The following is a 19,355-nucleotide window of genomic DNA, read 5'->3' on the forward strand; positions in this document are numbered from 1 at the left end:
ACATAATATAACTCCAAGTAAATCAAACTTCCGTGAAATCAAACTGTCCACTTACGAAGCAACACTGATTGACCATCAATTTCACATGCTGTTGTGCACATTCAACTTTGTACAGAGCAAAGTACTGTATTCAATGAGAACATGTCATTCATTCAGATCTAGGATGTGTTGTTTGAGGGCTCCCTTTATTTGAGCAGGGTATAAAGGCTATGTTCTCCCTGGCATTGTGCAACAGGAGATGATAAACCTCGAAGGCTGTGGTCCAAATTACGTCTTAAATGAAAGCTGAGTTGCAGGAAGGAGTTGCTTTTTTTTTTCCTGACCACAATTGAACCCTAATCTCTCTTCATTTGCAGAAGTTGCAACATTTTTAGGTAATAAGATTTAGCATTTAGCCCCAGAAAAACCTTGGATGGAAAAAATCCTTCAAAGTTTCTTTTCATATAGAAAATTTACAGATGTTGAATTAAACGGATTCTGCTTAATAAGAATTTAGCAAATTGCCATTAAAGAAAAGCCCTGAGATTATTCCTGAAAACCATATTTATCGTCCAAAAGGCAGCACGCTTAAAAACATTTTTAAAAAATATTGGTCTTACCATAATACATTTTTTTTTAAAAAAAAATGTCCTCAAAAAGAGAGGAATCCCTATACTGGTGGTTCTTAACCTGGGGGTCGGGACCCCTTTGGGGGTCAAACGACCATCTCACAGCGGTCATTTAAGACCAAGGAGACGGGTGGCATACAAATCTAATAAATTATTATTATTATTATTATTATTATTATTATTATTATTATTATTATTAACTAAAGCTTCTATTCTGGTGCTTTGGAACATATTTTTACAATCCGACCAATCAGGCGTTTATGGTGGGGGTGTCCCTCTGACCTTCCTTCCAATCAGAATAAAGCTCTGTTGGGAGAATTAGTGCTAGACTTATGGTTGGAGGTCACCACAACATGAGGAATTTTATTAAGGGGTCGCGGCATTAGAAAGATTGAGGACCACTGCCCTATACCATGGGTGTCAAACTTGCAGCATCATGTTGCCATCGAGTGAGGTATCACAATGTTTTTTTTCCCCCTTTGTGGAGCTGGGCTGGACGTGACCTGCATGTGACGCAGCAGGCCTGAGGGCCACCCGTTTGATACCCCCGCCCTAAACAATTTAAAACATAGGCAGTATGTCTTAAACAATTTAAGACATATGTCTGTTTTTTATTGTTTTACAGCCCGGGTGTAAAAGTTGATTTTATTGAGGGCCTCGTCAGGGTTGTGTTTGACCTCAGGCGACCAAGCTGAGCTCTGGTATCAGCTGTAACGGCCTTCTGCCAGCGAAAACGAAGCTCCATTTTTGCTGGCAGAGGCACTATAGTCCAGGGTAGCCTTGCTGGCCAGATCTAATCACCCTGCATGCTGGATCTGGCCTCCGGGTCTTGAGTCTGACACCCCTGGTTTAGAGAGAAGTTTATGCCCCTCTGTAGGTAGTTCTTGAGTAACAACTGGTCTTCAAAGTTACAGTGGCTCTTCAAAGTGACTCTACAAATTACAGTGGACTTCCTCAAAACCCTGGGGAAAAACTAATGATTGCCAACCCCCTTCCCCTGGCATGGTCTACCTGTATTACCGTATTTTTTTGGAGAATAAGACTCACTGGAGTATAAGACACACTTTACTTTTTGTAGAGGAAAATAAGGGGTGGAAATTTGCCTACCAAGTATTCATCTGGCTAGTGTCCTTACTTTGATCAGCTTCAGCAGGTTATTTTCTTCTCTGGTTAGGGCTGGGGAAAAAACCTTTGGAGAGAGTAGCAATGAAAGAGCTTGCAAGATGGTAAGAGCCGGTAAAAATTGTTAGCACCTTGTTAGGGCTGGGGAAAAAACCTTTGGAGAGAGTAGCAATGAAAGAGCTTGCAAGATGGTAAGAGCCGGTAAAAATTGTTAGCACCTTGTTAGGGCTGGGGAAAAAACCTTTGGAGAGAGTAGCAATGAAAGAGCTTGCAAGATGGTAAGAGCCGGTAAAAATTGTTAGCACCTTGTTAGGGCTGGGGAAAAAACCTTTGGAGAGAGTAGCAATGAAAGAGCTTGCAAGATGGTAATAGCTGGTAAAAATTGTTAGCACCTTGTTAGGGCTGGGAAAAAACCTTTGGAGAGAGTAGCAATGAAAGAGCTTGCAAGATGGTAAGAGCCGGTAAAAACTGTTAGCACCTTGTTAGGGCTGGGAAAAAACCTTTGGAGAGAGTAGCAATGAAAGAGCTTGCAAGATGGTAAGAGCCGGTAAAAACTGTTAGCACCTTGTTAGGGCTGGAGAAAAAACCTTTGGAGAGAGTAGCAATGAAAGAGCTTGCAAGATGGTAAGAGCCGGTAAAAATTGTTAGCACCTTGTTAGGGCTGGAGAAAAAACCTTTGGAGAGAGTAGCAATGAAAGAGCTTGCAAGATGGTAAGAGCCGGTAAAAATTGTTAGCACCTTGTTAGGGCTGGGGAAAAAACCTTTGGAGAGAGTAGCAATGAAAGAGCTTGCAAGATGGTAAGAGCCGGTAAAAATTGTTAGCACCTTGTTAGGGCTGGAGAAAAAACCTTTGGAGAGAGTAGCAATGAAAGAGCTTGCAAGATGGTAAGAGCCGGTAAAAATTGTTAGCATTTGTTAGGGCTGGGAAAAAAACCTTTGGAAAAACTACATTCAGAGTATAAGATGCACCCAAATTTTCAGCCTCGTTTAGAGGGGGAAAGATACACCTTATACTCTGAAAAAATACGATGACAATTTACGACATTTTTGCTGGAAACCTGCAGTCACTTTTTCGGGCAAAAACTCATCTATAGCGAACAATGGCTTCACTTAACGACCACAGCAGGAAAGGTCATAACATTGGGGCAATTCAAATAGTGACCTATTTTGTTGTTGTTTGCTTGCTTTTTTTATTCACGTTCTATGTTGCCTACTCCCCAGGGACTCTGGATGACTCACAACAAAAAATAAATATCTAAAATACTAAAAAAATAAAACCCTATAAAAACAGTTTAAAAACAATTAAAATAGAATAATGAAACCCATGCATATGGCCGGAACTCGATTGCGATTGATGACCCTAATTGCCAGGCTCAATTACGGTAATAAATAAGTAACTCCCTGTATTTTGGGCCTGCGTCAACAGGAACAAGACTTATGTGGAATGTGAGTCAAGCCCCCCAAAGCATCACAGCTTGTACCAATGAAAATATGCGAACAGTTACATTTTTCTGGTTTATAATACTCAGCTGCTGCAAAAAGATCGCACAGACTGACTACAAGCATAGACATGATGCTGTGGCACAGATGATCCACTGGAACTTGTGCCAGAACTACCATCTACCAGTGGCAAAGAACTGGTGGGATCATAAGCCCAAAATAAGTGGTCGAAAACAAGCAAGCAAAACTACTGTGGGACTTCCGACTTCAGACTGACCGAATCTTGAAACATAACACACCAGACATTCTGATTGTGGAAAAAAAGAAAGTATGGATCATCGACATCGCAATCCCAGGAGACAGCAGAATTGAGGAGAAGCAGCTAGAGAAATTAGTGAAATACGAAGATCTAAAAATCGAGCTGCAACGACTCTGGCATAAGCCAGTGAAAGTGGTCCCAGTGGTACTTGGCACACTGGGCGTAGTGCCAAAGGATCTCAGCGGACATTTGAAAACCATTGGAATTGACAAAATCTCCATCTGTCAATTGCAAAAGGCTGCTTTACTGGGATTGGCAAACATAATTTGCCATTACATCAAGGAGTCCTAGGTGCTTGGGAAGCGCCCGACTGGTGATGAAATACGAAATCCAGCATAGTGATCTCATTTGCTGTGTTGTATTGACATAATAGTAATAATAATAATAATAATAATAATAATAATAATAATAATAATAATAACAATAACAACAACAACAACAACAACAACAATAACGAGTTGGAAGGGACTTTGGAGGTCTTCTAGTCCAGCTCTCTGCTTAGGCAGGAAACCCTATACCATTTCAGACAAATGGTTATCCAATCTCTTCTTTAAAAACTTCCGGTGTTGGAACATTAACAACTTCTGGAGGCAAGATGTTCCACGGATTAATTGTTAGAACTGTCAGGAAATTTCTCCTTAATCCTAAATTGCTTCTCTTCTTGATTAGTTTCCATCCATTGCTTCTTCTTCTACCTTCAGGTGCTTTGGAGAATAGTTTGACTCCTTCTCCTTTGTGGCAACCCCTGAGTTATTGGAACACTGCTATCATGTAAGAAGTAACTTGTACTACTCAATGGATTACATGTAATCTGTTTAGTAGGGCTTTTTCATCTTTCAGAGACGAAACACTTGGAGAAAATGCATATGGGGATGAAAATTAAATTTCTTGGAAGGAAATCTTTTTTTTAAAAAAAACAAATTTTATTAATTTTCGTAAAATAGACAAAACTGACAAACATACATTTAACATAAAAATGGGGTTACAACTTCCCCGCTTATTCTAGAAGTTAAATTTCAATACAGAAAAAAGAATACATTGTTAATACTATAACTGTACTTATTACTTTAAATGAAAAGAAGAAACTTGTTTAACCTTATATAATAAATCTTCATATATAAACTACATCCAACACAAAAGTTTAAATCATGTCCATGCTTCTACAATTCTCCTATTCTTTTTACTTTTACTTCTTCTTCTTATTTATCCATATATACACTTTATTCCAAATCTCATAAAATTCTGTTTCTTCTTGGTCTTTTAACCATCTTGTCATCATATCCATTTCAGCGCAGTCTAATATTTTCTTAATAACCTCCTCTTCTTTGGGGATATTTTCCCCTTTCCAATTTTGCGCATATACTACCCTGTCCGCTGTCAAAATATGAATAACTAAATGTAAAATTTCTTTCTTATATTTCTGATTAGTTATACCCAGTAGATAGAATTCCGGGGGTTTTTCTATCTCCTGCATTACTAATTCTTTTATTATTCTTTCTATCATTTTCCAATAAAGCTTAACTTTACTACACATCCACCATTGATGATAATAGGAACCTATTTCTTTCTTACATTTCCAACATAATGGAGAGGTCTTAGGGAACATTTTCGCTATCCTACTCGGTGGGAGGTGCCACCTATAGAACATCTTAATTTGGTTTTCTTTTAACGAGACTGACTTTGTCATTTCTTGGAAGGAAATGTTAATGGGAGAAGCAGAAAGCCATAAACATTCAAGCCAAAGAATATTTTTGCTAGGCATACCTGTCAAGGTTGTTATCATGCTGGAGAAGCAGGGAACAGGTTTTGCAAGCATCAGATAAGCAGGACTATAAAATGACTTTCAACCCAGAGAACATTTGAGCCACAACTGAAGTCCTGCTTGGCTCATTACATGTACTGTAACCCTTTTGTTTGGTGACCATTGGAAGTTACAACAGCATTGACTGTTGTAACATCCTCAGGCTTGGCAACTGGTTCATACTTATGACCTTTGCTGCGACCTTCTGACAAGCAAAGTCAATGGGGAAGCCAGATTCACTTAACAACCGGGTTTCTAACTTAACAATCGTGGGGGTTTATTTAACACCTGTGGCTAGAGCAGTCAAAAAATGGGGCAAAATTCACTCAACTGTCTGGCTTGGTGACAGAAAGTTTGGGATCAATTGTCATATTCGTGGGCATTTCTTTGCTTCTCAAAATACCTGCCGCAAGTAATCTATAAATATATACTAAAATTTCCTGACAATTCCAACAATTAACAATTGGAACTGCTTGCCTCCAGAAGTTGTGAATGCTTCACACTACAGTAGAGGTTTTTAAAGAAGATTTAAACTTAATATTAACCGCTCCAAATTTGACTGTAAAAAATATGACTTCAGTAACCGAGTTGTCGAAGCGTGGAACTCATTACCGGACTCCATAGTGTCATCCCCAAACCCCCAACACTTTACCCTTAGATTTATCTATGGTTGACCTATCCAGATTCCTCAGAGGTCAGTAAGGGGCGAGTACAAGTGCACTAGAGTGCCTTCCGTCCCCTGTCCTATTGCTCTCCTATATCTCCTATACCTTTCTTCTATTCCTATATATTTTCTTCTATTCTTTCATTGATATGTTCTATTACTATATCTTCTTTTCTATTATTTCTTAGATATATTTTACTATGAGTATCTCCTCTATAACCTTCATCATGTATTTTACTATGTGTATATAGATATATACCCACTAAAACCCTCATTGTGTATTGGACAAAATAAATAAATTAAAATGTTGGATAACCATCTGTCTGAAGTAGTGTAGGGTTTCCTGCCTAAGCAGGGGGTTGGACTAGAAGACCTCCAAGATCCCTTTCAAACTCTGTTGTTATTCTCTCTCTCTCTCTCCCCCTCTCTCTCTCTCTCTTTCTGTAATAGAATTCTTTATTGGCCAAGTGTGATTGGACACACAAGGAATTTGCCTTGGTGCATATGCTCTCAGTGTACATAAAAGAAAATATAACATTTGTCAAGAATCATGAGGGACAACCCTTAATGATTGTCATAGGGGTCAAATAAGCAATGAAGAAACAATCAATATTACTAAAAATCTTAGGATACAAGCACCAAGTTCCAGTCATACAGTCCTAAGTGGGAGGAAAAAGGACGATAGGAATGATGAGAAAAAACTATTAGAAATAGAAGTGCAGACTTAGTAAAAGGTTGTAAATGTAGAGTGTAAATGGACAACATTCTTTTGCAAAATACATGTGATGTTGCAGTGTTTTATAGGCTTGTATTCTTTGAGAGTCAAGGAACAGCCAGAGTTTTCCATCCAGATCTGGATTTGATTAGTTCTAGCAGGACAGCTCTACCACGTCATGACCTGGGGAACACTTTACACAGGACAGACAGGAAGTTAGTTTTCAAAGTAGGATTATAATCTCTATGCATTCAGACCAGGAAACTAACTCTCTCCAAAGGCTTCAATTGTTATCCATTGATCTGTGGTATCAGGGAAAGAGATTATTTAACTTCAGTTGGGGAGAAGTTGTAAAACCACCCATCTCCTCCCACTTGTGACTGTAACTTGTTGCTTGTGTCCTTAAGATTTTTTATTAATATTGATTGTTTCTTGATTGCTTATTTGACCCCTATGACAATCATTAAGCGTTGTACCTCATTATTCTCGACAAACGTATATATTTTCTTTTATGTACACTGAAAGCATTTGCACCAAAGGCAAATTCCTTGTGTGTCCAATCACACTTGGCCAATAAAGAATTCCTTTTTAAATTTTGGTACTTGCAAAGATGAGCTTGGATTGCCATCCTTGCCGCAAGTCTTTGGATCCATGGACATTCCCCCCTTCCCCATTCCAGTGTTAACTAGAGATTGTACACTCAAGATACTCTATGTTCATTGTGTGTACAAGTCAAAGACATTTCAATCTTCAGTCATGCATGTAGGTAGCAATTACGGACTTTAAATTGCTTCCAAACAAAAGCTTTTATCGGTAAAATCTATTCCTGCACTCTCCAAGGGTGAGGGGAGGAGAGGCAGAGAAATTTACCAACTGTTTTATTTTATTTATTTATTTATTTATTTATTGGATTTGTATGCCGCCCCTCTCCGCAGACTCGGGGCAGCTAACAACAGTAGCAAAACAGCATATAACTATAATCCAATACTAAAAACAGTTAAAAACCCATTATTATAAAAACCAATCATACATACAGACATACCATGCATAAAATTGTAAAGGCCTAGGGGGAAAGTGTATCTCAATTCCCCCATGCCTGGCGGCAGAGGTGGGTTTTAAGGAGCTTACGAAAGTCAAGGAGGGTGGGGGCAATTCTAATCTCTGGGGGGAGTTGGTTCCAGAGGGCCGGGGCCGCCCCAGAGAAGGCTCTTCCCCTGAGCCCCGCCAAGCAACATTGTTTAGTTGACAGGACCCAGAGAAGACCCACTCTGTGGGACCTAACTGGTCGCTGGGATTCGTGCAGCAGAAGGCGGTCCCTGAGATAATCTGGTCCGGTGCCATGAAGGGCTTTATAGGTCATAACCAACACTTTGAATTGTGACTGGAAACTGATCGGTAACCAATGCAGACTGCGGAATGTTGGTGTGACATGGGCATATTTGGGAAAGCCCATGATTGCTCTCGCAGCTGCATTCTGCACGATCTGAAGTTTCCGAACACTTTTCAAAGGTGGTTGATAAATCCACAGTAACTGAATTTAAACATGCCTGGGATAAACATATATCCATCCTAAGATAAAATACAGGAAATTGTATAAGGGCAGACTAGATGGACCATGAGGTCTTTTTCTGCCGTCAATCTTCTCCAGTGGGCGGAGCTATCCTCCAATAGATTGGGTTATGACGGTCTTGTGACGTGATAGGACTGAATTAATTATTTAAAAGGGAAGACCCCCCCAAAACCACCCCCTCTTCGATTCAGTCCGTGACTCAGGACGCGTGCTTTCTCCTTCACTGGACTACAGGCTTAGGCCTAACTTTGCATTACTTTCTCAATACTACACTCAAGGATCAGAAGATTGTGGACATCAGGCATTATCAACAGCAGCACCAAGCCGATCGGTCCAGCAGGACCTTGAGAGTCGGCAGGGTCTCCCCTCCTCTCGTGCTTCCAACGCGGCAAAAGTACGGTAAGCCCACGCTGAGGAGGGGATGGAGGGGCAATATACCCTGAGGGACGGCACAACCAAATTCCTACGCCTGTCCCTCACCCACGGGCCGAGCTATTGGGGGTGGTCAAAGTTTGCCACCTCCACCCCCCCTTCAGTTTGCCGGCCACGCTTCTCTCTTGGACTGAGACCGGTGGGGGGGGGGATATGTTTCTAAGAGCAGTACTGCACCAGGACAATAATTTTCTGCAGGGTACGTCTACACACACACACTTTTGGGTTACATACACCTGCATTGTAGAGGAGAGTAAGTTGTGCAACCGTAATACATGTCAGCCCATGCTCTTTTAAGGAGATATCCTGTTTCACCCGAAATAAGGCATCCTTTGATCATAAGCCCAATCAGGCAGAGTGTATCATTGTCTGTAAGATGATCCTCTTTGTAACCAACAGGTGCCTCTGTCTCAAAAATGTTTGTCTTTATGATGGCAGTGTGTTTTGCCGCAGGTGATCCTACCAATACCTTGCTCTGCAGGTAATGCTGGTTTTGTTATTTACTGGTTCCAGCACTGCCTGAAACAAGTTATGACTTCATATCACATGGAAGTTAGTTTACCTCTAGGCCCCTGTAGCATCCTGTTGATCAAAAGGTATTTCAGAATAGGGGTAGTCTTCTGCCTTGCTCTTATTCTGCCAACCCTGTGTGTCCAAAGAATACAAGAGTTAGAGAGATGAGAAGGGAAATCTTACACAAATGGTATTATACACCATCACAACTTGCACACTTCCAGAGGAAAGGGAAAGGTAATTGTTGGCACGGATGTCAAAAGAAAGGAGTTTTCATGCATATGTTCTGGGAGTGTGCTAAAGTTCAGAAATTCTGGAAGGAAGTGCAGAATGAAATAAATAAGAGGTCAACCATTAAGTGGATAATTACAAAAGAAATAGCGGCATTAGTTAAACAAAGAGAACTGAGAGATTTTAAAGAAATAAAAACTGCAGCATTGGAAAGCGCTCAAGCAGTAGTGGTATTGGGTTGGAAGGAGGCAAAAAAACTGGACATTACAGAATTGGTACTGGTACATGGTGGATCACATTCACTTTGAAATTATGGAAATAAGATTAAACAACTTTAATGAAAACGAACTGGAGAAACTGATGGAACGATAGGACTAGGTGAAAGATTATATGTTAAGTAAAATTTGCGACGAAAAGGTGAAAAATAAATTCCAATCACTCTTTGAATTGTAAATAAATGTAAATCAGAGCTGAGGAAATAACAGAATACTTGTAAATATTTGGGGGAAAAAAACCCCACTGGTGGTGGGGAATATATGTTGAGTCGGGTGATGGGACACATGCACAGAGCACTGTTGTATGTTGTTTGTATTGTGTTATGTATGTGCAAAAAACAATAAAATATATATTTTTTTAAAAACCCCTGTGTGTCCATTCTTAGAGTGACTCGGCTAGAGGGGTTATCAACGTTGGAGGCTCAATGGGGGCGCATCTGGAAAATTGAGAACATGCTGGCACTCCCAAAATGCTACCAAGGGGACTTTTTACAAAATCTGCACTTTCTACTAGTTTTTTCTCATCATTCCTATCGTCCTTTTCCCCCCACTTAGGACTGTACAACTGTAACTTGTTGCTTGTACCCTTAAGATTTTATTAATATTGATTAATTGCTTAGTTAACCCCTATGACAATCATTAAGTGTTGTGCCGCATGATTCTTGATAAATCTATATTTTCCCTTATGTACACTGAGAGCATATGCACCAAGACAAATTCCTTGTGTGTCCAATCAAACTTGGCCAATAAAATTCTATTCTATTCTATGCTCTTTTATAACCCATGTTTTCCCAGAATGCTCTCTGCCTTTGTATTTTCTCGTAAAATCAAACAAGGGACTTTTATTAAGCTTCTTTGAACACTTAGAAGGAAGGTGGGATAAATGTTAAACCACATGAATAATATATGTTTGCTTTTGTTTCTCTCCAGGCAAATGGGCATAGTTCCAAAAAGCAATGAGCTTTTCACCTAACCCTTTTTTTATTTCTTTGTTTCCTAAGCAAGAACATTTGCAGGAACTGGGCATGGCTAGTATAATGAAAAGAAGGACCAGGGGAGACGTGATAGCAGTGTTCCAGTATCTCAGGGGTTGCCACAAAGAAGAGGGAGTCAAGCTATTCTCCAAAGCACCTGAGGGTAGAACAAGAAGCAATGGGTGGAAACTAAACAAGGAGAGAAGGAACTTAGAACTAAGGAGAAATTAACAGTTAATCAGTGGAATAGCTTGCCTCCAGAAGTTGTGAATGCCCCAACACTGGAAGTTTTAAAGCAGATGTTGCATAACCATTTGTCTGAAATAGTGTAGGGTTTCCTGCCTAAGCAGGGGGTTGGACTAGAAGACCTCCAAGGTCCCTTCCAACTCTGTTATTGTTGTTGTTGTTGTTGTTATTATTATTGTTATTATTATTATTATTGTTGTTGTTGTTATTGAATAAGGCCCACTGTGTACTACAAATAATTTGGAAATAAAGACAATGCACCTCTAGACAAAATAGACCACAGCCTATTTCTCGGTAAGGTAAGAAAAGGTGGGATGGAAAGTATTCACCACCAGATGGATTTGTAACTGGCTGACCAACTGCATTCAACGGTTAGTCCTTAATGGAGCGACATCAGAAATGGAGGGAAGCATGGATTGGTGTACCTTATTTATTTATTTATTTATTTACTTACTTACTTACTTACTTACTTACTTACTTACTTACTTACTTACTTACTTATTTATTTACTTATTTATTTATTTATTATTTAGATTTGTATGCCGCCCCTCTCCACGGACTCTGTCTTAAGCCCAATACTCTTCAAGAGCTTCATAAATTACAATGGGGAACAGCATTTTTTTCCGAGAGGGGCGGCATACAAATCTAATAAATTATTATTAAATAATAATAATAATTATTATTATTAAATCTAAGACTTGTTTTCAACTAACTTTTGGCCTCTGGATCCAAAAATAACCACAGTTTTTGTCTACCATGTCAATTTTTTAAGCTACAGGATACCCTCAAAAGTCATGCAAATTGTGCATATAAAGTAAAGTAAAGTAAAAACTTACCAAATACTGTATACTGTTTACAAAGAATACTTTTATTCATGCAAAGGCTATAATAGTTACTGCAAGTTAAATTGTGTTCATACGAATAGTTGTTTTTTTATCGAATGGTAATTATACATATAAGGTAAAAAAATTTGCTTATAGCTTTTTCTGGAGCGTTTAATCTGTGGACCTTCTCGCTTGATGCGCCAACAATAGTCAGCCATCATATGTCCTATCTACCTTGATACCGTGCCTCCATGACCTTCAAATCTTGGTGGAATCGCTCACCCTGCTCATCACTGGCTGCACCAAGATTTTCCGGGAAGTTAGCAAGACGGCTATGTCAAAAATGCAATTAGATGCTCATGTTGCAACCTCATAATTCTCATAAGAAAAGACTTGACCTGGTAGAAGAAAACTAACTACAGTTTTGAAACCAGCATGTCTAGTTAAAAAAAGCTCAAAAAATCAAACTCAACAGAAATTTATTTTTTATTTATTTTGTCCAATACAGAATAATACACAGTGAAGGTAATGGAGGACACCTTCGAGGAAATAGAATTAGAGAAAGAATAGAAGAGAGAGTATAGGATAAAATAATCAATGAGAGAATAGAAGAAAGATATAGGGATAGAAGAGAAGATATATGGGATATAGGAGAGACAATAGGACAGGGGTCGGAAGGCACTCTAGTGCACTTATGCACGCCCCTTACTGACCTCTTAGGAATCTGGAGAGGTCAACCGTGGACAGTCTAAGGGTAAAATGTTGGGGGCTAGGGGATGATACTACGGAGTCCGGTAATGAGTTCCATGCTTCAACAACTCTATTACTAAAGACGTATTTTTACAGTCATGTTTGGAGCGGTTAATATTGAGCTTGAATCTGTTATGTGCTCTTGTGTTGTTGTGGTTGAAGCTGAGTTCTTGTCTCTAGTTGTCTTGGTCTGCAGGGCTCTATAGCATCATTTTGAGAGTAGGAGATGAAACAATTTATATCCAGGAGGAGAGGGGTCAGTAAATACTTTGATAGCCCTCTTTTTGGCTTGTGCAGCACACAGGTCCTCAGCAGTAATGGGCAGCTACATTTTTTACTGCCACACTGTGGGTGCGGCTTATTTTGTGGGTGTGGCTTGATGGTCACGTGACTGGGTAGGAGTGGCTTTCCGGCCATGTGACCAGGAGGGAGTGGTTTGAATGATCATCATCGTTCAAGTGAACTGTTAAGTCCCTGACTTACAACCTCACCAGTGTCGCTCTCTGGGGTGACAATTTGCTTCGCGTTTCCCGCGCTCTCCTTCTTGGGTCGCCCCCCTGCCTCAGGCTGGGTAGCTAGGCAAACGGGGGGCCAGTCAGCTGTTAGGAAAAGAGGGGGGAGGAAAAGGACCCCCTCAAACTCCTGCTGGTGCTGGTCTCCTTGCCGCTTTCCGAGGAGAAGGAGGATGGGAGGGTGGGATGGTCAGCTGGAGCTGGGCACATACTTCATATATGTTGTGAGCCACTCCAAGTCCTCAAAGAGGGGCGGTATACAAATCCAATAAATAAATAAATTTCCACTGGTGGAACTGTGTTCCACCCGGTCAAGCCTGCTGCCCACCCCTGGTCATCAGTGGAAGGCAGGTTGGCAGCAATTATTTTTTCTGCAGCTCTGATTATCCTCTGAAGAGACATGGGAGAAAGTATGGATTACAAATTGGAAAATGACGAAATCAGTATCTTTAAAAGAAAACCAAATTAAGATGTTTTACAGATGGCATCTCCCTCCGAATAGAATTGCCCAAATGTTTCCAAACACATCCCCAAAATGCTGGAAATGCAAAAAGGAAATAGGTTCCTACTATCATCAATGGTGGACCTGCAATAAAGTTAGGACATATTGGAAAATGATAACAAAAAATGTTAAAAGAGATTACATTACAAGAGATAGAAAAAAAAACACCAGAATTTTATTTGTGAGGCATAACTAAGCAGAAATATAAAAAAGATGTTTTTTATTTAGTTGTACATATTTTAACAGCGGCCAGGATAGTCTACGCACAAAATTGGAAGGGGGAAAGTATCCCCCACAAAGAAGATATAGTTAAAAAAAATTTGGATTGTGCAGAGATGGATATGATGACAAGAAGGCTGAATGACCAAGAAGAATCTGATTCTTATATTATTTGGAATATAGTTTATAAGTGGATAGATAAAAATAAAAATTAAATGTTATGAGAAATGTATGAATATATTGAAATGATTTTGGAGTCTTTTCTTTTGATTAATTCAATTTTATGTTTATTAGAATATATAAACAAAATTCTTCTTTTCATCTAGATTAATATGTTGATTTAATGAACTAAGAATATATTCTTTTTCTGAGTTTAAAATTAACTTTTAAGAAGAGAGGGGTAATTGTAACCCCTACTACATGTTTAAATGTTTATATGTCTGTGTGGGTTTTTTTAATGAAAAAATCAATAAAGTTTACTAAAAAAATGATGATCCTCTGAAGTTTGTGTCTGTCTTGTTGGGTTGCAGAACCAAGCCAGGACAGTTAAGCAGGATACAGATGGAAGTGCCCTGGATGACTGAACCACACTAAGAAGAATATGCTCTGCTGGGTGCATAGACCATGCAATTCTCCTGTAGATGTCCCACTGCAATGGATGGGAGCAATGTAAACCTATGGAAAAGCCTTGTACGCTGCACACCTGGCCTGGTTACCTTTGGCCTTCTTCTTCTTCTAGAGGGTTGGCATTTTCCCAAACTCAACAATGCGCTGCAGCCTCCTGTCCTGTTATTTTTCTTTTCTGAGAAAGCTTGTTGGGCCTGTTTTGCACCAGTGGCATTCATGCAAATGCGGGGAACTGGAAATTGGTGCTTTGTTCGGCTTTGTATAAGCAGCCGCACTTTGGAATAAATAAATACATAAAAACACCCCCACCACCAAAATAAGGAGTTAGGAGGAGTGACTGGGACGCCAGTAGTAAAGCATGTTTTATTGAATTGGCTATTAAACAGGGGTCGAAACTCAACCAACCCACAATGTGACTCAGAGTCATGTACAAATCTCAGGTGTTTTTAAACAATGCTTCTAAATTGGCCTCTAAAAAAAAAAAGGAATCTTCCATGGTAATACTGTGTTTGCCCCAAAATAAGACCCTGTCTTATATATTTTTTTGAACCCTGAAATAGGTGCTTGACCTTATTGCCATGCATTCAAAATCCTGATTGGCCTTATTATCAGGGGATGTCTTTTTTTGGGGGGGGGGGAACAGGGTAGTTCAACGTGAGATGTCTGTAGAGGTCACAAAAGAGGATGTTTCAAAGTACAGTGGTACCTCTACTTACGAACTTAATTCGTTCCGTGACCAGGTTCTTAAGTAGAAAAGTTTGTAAGAAGAAGCAATTTCCCCCCCAGGAATCAATGTAAAAGCAAATAATGTGTGCGATTGGGGAAACCACAGGGAGGGTGGAGGTCCTGTTTCCTCCCAGGATATTCCTAGAGAGGCCCCATAGAGGCTTCTCCCCGTCTTTTCCGGCCCTTTTTCCTCCCAGGAAATTCCTAGAGAGGCCCTACGGAGGCTTCTCCCTGCGTTTTCCGGCCTTGTTTCCTCCCAGGAGATTCTTAGAAAGGCCCCATGGAGGCTTCTCCCCGTCTTTTCCGGCCCTTTTTCCTCCCAGGAAATTCCTAGAGAGGCCCTAGGGAGGCTTCTCCCTGCGTTTTCCGGCCCTGTTTCCTCCCAGGAGATTCTTAGAAAGGCCCCATGGAGGCTTCTCCCCGTCTTTTCCGGCCCACAAGGTTCAGTTTGATTACAGATTAGGCAAGTAGCTCAATTTTCTTTAATAGCTGTAAGAGTTCAGTTCTAGATAATGATTAAAATGATGCGTAAAAACATACTATTTAATTATTTCCTGTTTTGAAAGTAATTAAGGATCATACTAAAGTACTAGAGAAGGAAGGACAGTAAAAAAACCCTATTAAGTATTCAATAAATAGTGCATAAACTTACAACCTCCATTGCGCCTCCCTCCGTCACTGGTAGGTGGGTATATGCATATTTATTTATTTAATGTATATTTATTTGTCATATTAATATAGTGTATATTACAGGTGGGGACCCTTTGAGAGCTGCGTGCAATGAAATTTCATTTTAATCTATGCCAATTAGTGTACTTTTAAAGTGACAATAAAGCCTAAGTCAACATGGCAGCCAAATTCCATAAGCAATGCCCCACATTTTACATATGTTAAATGCACTATGCTTTCTTTCTTTTTTGTTTTCTTTTTTCTTTCTCCTTTTTTTTCTTTTCTTCTTCTTTTTAATTTCTTTATTTTTTTATTTACTTACCAAAAAGAATTATTATTAATTGGGCTAATTGGGATATGTGCGATGAACTATTTGGATCTCCCTCCCCTCTTGAATCGATATACTTTTGATCCCTATAATAGATAAAATTTAGGATTTAGATGACATGATTGAGAATTCTGGTTTCTTTCGGGTTTTTTTAAGGGCAATAAAAATAATGGTAAGAAATATACATGAAATTGATATTAGGATATATGGGGAAGTCTGTAGCACGATGGCCTAAATCAGGGGTAGGGAACGTTGGCTCTTCTATGACTTGTGGACTTCAACTCCCAGGATTCCTGAGCCAATCATTCTAGTTCAGAGAATTGTGGACTTCAACTCCCAGGATTCCTGAGCCAATCATTCTAGTTCAGAGAATTCTGGGAGTTGAGCCAATCATTCTAGTTCAGAGAATTGTGGACTTCAACTCCCAGGATTCCTGAGCCAATCATTCTAGTTCAGAGAATTGTGGACTTCAACTCCCAGGATTCCTGAGCCAATCATTCTAGTTCAGAGAATTGTGGACTTCAACTCCCAGGATTCCTGAGCCAATCATTCTAGTTCAGAGAATTGTGGACTTCAACTCCCAGGATTCCTGAGCCAATCATTCTAGTTCAGAGAATTGTGGACTTCAACTCCCAGGATTCCTGAGCCAATCATTCTAGTTCAGAGAATTGTGGACTTCAACTCCCAGGATTCCTGAGCCAATCATTCTAGTTCAGAGAATTGTGGACTTCAACTCCCAGGATTCCTGAGCCAATCATTCTAGTTCAGAGAATTCTGGGAGTTGAAGTCCACAAGTCATAGAAGAGCCAACGTTCCCTACCCCTGGCCTAAATGATTAGATGTAATTAGAAAAGAAGCAGCTTTTAAAAACCCTGTATTAGTTAATAGCTTTTTAAATGCATATAAGAAATTTGAATAATAATTATTATTTGTCCAAATGTCAAATGTAAAGGAGGCAGCATTGGATGGATTATGGATACCGAATTCAAAAAAATATAATCATTGTATTGTATTTTAAGATTGATGGTATATTATTTTACCATATGTGATTGGAGTGAAAAAATAAAAAATTCTTTGCAAAAAAAAATTGCGCAATGCATGAAAATAAGAAATGGGGATTCAATTGCAGTTTCACGGTCCTTGACTTTTTTTTTTTTTTTTGGTTTTTCCTTCTGTTTTTCCTAACTCCCATCTCCATGGATACTTGGTGCCGTATGCAGTCCTTTTAAACCCTTGCAGATTTCAACAGATCTATAAACGTCATTACTTGACTAGAATAGCTCACCAAAGATTTGCTGAAATTGTACTTCTGTGTTAATTAAGTGGAAGTGAATTCTCTCCTTGGGAACCATGATGGCAAAACTATTTATTATTAGAGTTGAAAGGGACCTTGCAGGCCATCAAGTCCAACCCCCTGCTGAAGCAGGAAACCCTACATCTCTCCAGCCAGATGGCAGTCCAATCTCCTCTTGAAAATGTCCAGAGTTGGGGAGTTCACAACCTCCGCTAGCAGGCCGTTCCACTGGTTGATCGCTCTGACTGTCAAGAAGTTCTTCCTTATTTCCAGGTTGAATCTCTCCTTGGTCAGCTTCCAACCGTTGTTCCTCGTCTGGCCCTCTAGTGCCCTGGAAAATAGAGTGACCCCCTCCTCTCTGTGGGAACTCCTCAAATACCTGTAGACTGCTATCATGTCCCCTCTGTCCCTCCTTTTCTCTAGGCTATCCATGCCCAGTTCCCGCAATCTCTCTTCATAAGTCTTGGTTTCTAGTCCCCTAATCATTTTGGTTGCTCTTTTCTGCACCTTCTCCAGAGTTTTGATGTCTCTTTTGAAGTGTGGTGACCAGAACTGAATGCAGAACTCAAGATGTGGTCTGATGAGGGCGTTATAGAGTGGTATTAATACCTCCCTAGTCTTGGAGTGTATCCCCCTGTTGATGCAGCTTAGGATTGTGTTGGCCTTTTTAGCCGCTGCTGCACATTGCTGGCTCATATTTAGTTGATTATCCACCAAGACTCCGAGATCCCTTTCATAGTCACTACTGCTAAGTGGGGTTTCTCCCAGGCTGTATGCATGTCTAGGTTTTTTTTTTACCTAGGTGAAGGACTGTGCTGTCCCCAGAGACAGAGATAGTTGGACTGTATTTAGGCATGTTTCTTTAAGATATTGCATTAGGGGAAATGTAGTGAAATTGCACTCTGGGTAATGTAGTTTTACATGTGACCACATTTGTGTATTCCTATTGGCTTTGACTCGGGATGAGGGGTAATTGAAGAGAACATTCCAGCAGGTCTTTTGTCTTCATTCACTAAGCCATCCAGCATGTAGATGCTACACCTAGAGCCTGGGTCAATTCAACCTCTTTTTACCTGCACAATGGGAAAGATTATACTGCAGAAGAATCGCATGAAAACTGTGAGTTATTGTGAGAATGCCTGTAATAAAATGATCTGTGATATCTCGTTGTGCTGAGTTATCTGACTGGGAAAAGTTGATTTGTACCAGAACAAGGACTTTGCTCTTCTCGACGTTGAACATCATTTTGTTAGTATCCCTGCCAGCTATGGCACGGAGAGCGCTCTCTGCGGGCGCGTGAGCCATCACCCAAACTCAGCTCCGCTGCGCATACAAGGGTATCTCCCACTGGCCAGCTGGTTTTCGGGTCTTTGCTGTGCATGCCCGGGGACGGGACACATGCGGGAGATACGAGTGCATGCATGGGGTGAATGTGGGGGTCGCATCTATAGGTATGGGGTGTGGGGGGATGGGTCATGCACACAGGGGCGAGGCTGGCAGGGATGCAGGGAGTGTTGTGCACTCATTGCATTATGGGTGTGCACGCGCGTGCTTTTGGAACTCAGTGCCGAAAAGGTTGGTCATCCCTGACTTAGTCTGACCTCTTCTCAGTGCATTCTACAGGAGGTTTTGGTCGGCACGATGCAAAAAGGATGTTGAGAGACTCTAGAAAAAGTGCAGAGAAGAGCGACAAAGATGGTTAGGGGACTGGAGGCTAGAACACATGAAGAACAGTTGCAGGAACTGGATATGAATAGTTTAATGAAGAGAAGGACCAGGGTAGACATGATAGCAGTTTTCCAATATCTCAGGGGTGGCCACAAAGAAGGAGTCAACCTATTATGCAGAGCACCTGAGTGTAGAACAACAAGCAATGGGTGGAAACTAAATGAGGAGAGAAGTAACTTAGTTCTAAGGAGAAATTTCCTGACAGTCAGAACAGTTGATCAGTGGAGCAGCTTGCCTCCAGAAGTCGTGAATGCCCGAACACTGGA

This window comes from Erythrolamprus reginae, chromosome 2, assembly GCF_031021105.1.
Source record: "Erythrolamprus reginae isolate rEryReg1 chromosome 2, rEryReg1.hap1, whole genome shotgun sequence".
NCBI classification, from domain to species: Eukaryota; Metazoa; Chordata; class Lepidosauria; order Squamata; family Dipsadidae; genus Erythrolamprus; species Erythrolamprus reginae.